The sequence below is a fragment of the Molossus molossus genome, unplaced genomic scaffold, assembly GCF_014108415.1.
Source record: "Molossus molossus isolate mMolMol1 unplaced genomic scaffold, mMolMol1.p scaffold_m16_p_20, whole genome shotgun sequence".
NCBI classification, from domain to species: Eukaryota; Metazoa; Chordata; class Mammalia; order Chiroptera; family Molossidae; genus Molossus; species Molossus molossus.
The window spans coordinates 247,988-250,362 of record NW_023425356.1 but is presented as its reverse complement, the minus strand read 5'-3'; the positions used below and the strand labels follow the sequence as shown (position 1 = coordinate 250,362).

Sequence of the window (2,375 nt, the reverse complement as noted above, 5' to 3'; positions counted from 1 at the left end):
AGGGAAAAGATAAATTAAAAGACTTATGTGCATATATGCACAACCAATCCTCATGGACACTAGGCTGGGGAAGGCAGGAGGGTGGTGGGAGCAGGAAGAAGGGGAATAGTGGGTAAAAAAGGGGAACATCTATAATACTTTCAGCAACAACAAAAAAAGATGTTTAGGAGAAAAAAATAATACCAAAATAAAAGAGGCCCTATAATAGACTTAGCAAAAAGACTGCTTTATAAATTATAGAAATTCTTTCTAACCACTATGCTGTACACCAAAACTAATATTGAATGTGAACAATAAATTAAAACTTTAAAAATGTATACAAATCAAATACTATAAAAAAGAAAAAGAAATAAACATATAAATCAGAGTGATCTTTTAAAAATACAAATCAGTTTATGTCATTCTCATGTCTGAAAGCCTTAAAGACCCCAGCAGAGGTCACCCTCCAGACAGATGCATTGCTGTGATGGTTACACTGCTGGGAGAGGAATGTCCTCTCTTCTTCCTCCAGTTGCCTCTAACAGTGTTCTGCTGGCATCTGGCACTGGTGCAGGGCAGAACCGTGCTTCTTTACCATCGTGCTAAGCATTCATTTTGGCTTGGTTCTAGTGTGGGAGCACACACATAAAAATAATTTAAAGGCTTAATCATTCTGATTGCATTTTCAACCACCCTGAAGAAACTTTATCCTCCTGGCTGCCCTTTCCTGATCCCCAGCTAGCCTGGCTCACCTAGCCCCAGAGGCAGAAGGCTGGGACAGTGTTGCCCAGGCAGCCAGTGAACATGCACCTGGTTCTCTTAAGAAAGAAATGTCCACCTGAAGGATTTTTTACTCATATGAGTGCTACAACCTGAGGCTCATCAAGAGATGGATACTAATAACCTGCAGGTAAAAGCTGTAGGATAACTGAATCTTTGCTTGGCCTGAAAATCTACCCAGGAAACAAAGATGTTTAATGTGGGCCCTCTCTCGCGGTCATCCAAACCCAGTAGAGGAAGCCAAAATCAGTGGAATACCACACACATAGAGAAAATTTTGCAGACTTGAAAACACATGGAGACAGCCAAAATAGTGAAACAAAGAAACATATCCCAAAGGAAAGAACAAAAACACTTAAGAAAAAAGGGATAAATGAAAAGAAATTAAGCAAGCTATCAGAGATACAGTTCAGAGTAATGATTATCAGAAAGCTCAATAGCATGAGTAAAGAGCTGAACAGCATGAGTAAATATATAGAAACAATGAAAATCAATGAATTGGAAATGAAAAACCACCAAGTGGAAATGAAGAATGACATAGTAGAAATAAAGAACACAATGGAAGGAAGAAGCAGCAGTGTGGAGGAAGCTGAGGATTGAATCAGTGAATTAGAAGATAGGGTAGAAAAAAATCACCCAATCAGCAAACCAAAGAGAAAAAAATAAATAAAAAGAGACAGGAGGACTGCTTAAAAGAACTGTGGTACAACATGAAATGTAACAATATCCACATTATAGGAGTTCCAGAAAAAGAAAATGAGCAAGGGATAGAGAATATATTTGAAGAAATAGTGACAGAAAATGTTTTTAACTTGGTGAAGGAATAAGGCATAGAAATTCAAGAGGCAGAGAGGGCCCCAAGTAAGAAGAACCCAAACAGACCCGTTTTAAGACACATCATAATTAAAATGCCAAAAGTTAAAGAAAAAGACAGACTCCTAAAGGTGGAAAGACTTAAGAAATAGGTTACATATAAAGGAGTTTCCATAGGAGTATCAGCTAATTTTTCAACAGAAACACTACAGGCCAAAAGGGAATGGCATGAAGTATTTAAGATAATGAAAAACAAGAACCTGAATCCAAGACTACCCTAACCAGCAAGGCTATCACTCAAAATAGAAGGTGACTCAGAGATTCCCAGGCAACAAACAAACAAACAAAAGGCTAAGGGATTATATTAACACTGAAGTATCACTGCAAGAAATGTTAAAAAGACTGCTATAGTAAGCAGAAGAAATAGGGAGAGAAACATAGCCATAATAAATAAAAGTGACAATAAATAAGAACACAGCAATAATAACCTTTAAAGTAAATGGATTAAATATCCAATTAAAAGACAATGGAGTAGCTAAATGAATTGGAAAACATGACACATATATACATACATTGGTTACAAGAGACCCACCTCAACAAAAGACTCACATAGGTTGAAAATAAAGGAGTGGAAAAAAAATCAGCCAGCAAACGGAAAGGAAAAAAAAAATTGGGGTAAAAATACTCATATCTAATAAAATATACTTCAAAATAAAAACCATAACGAGAGACAAAGAAGTCCACTACATAATTTTGAAAGGATCTATCCAACAAGAGGATATAACCTTGGTAAACATATATGC

The 2,375-nt window shown here is 36.5% G+C and overlaps 1 non-coding gene across 1 annotated transcript; it reads left to right on the top strand.

The window, feature by feature from the left end:
• The first annotated feature begins 427 nt into the window (after nucleotides 1–427).
• LOC118638040 lies at nucleotides 428–625 on the top strand. The gene has a single exon (XR_004961008.1). It is a non-coding gene; the product is annotated as a small nucleolar RNA SNORA74 (small nucleolar RNA).
• Nucleotides 626–2,375: the final 1,750 nt, after the last annotated feature.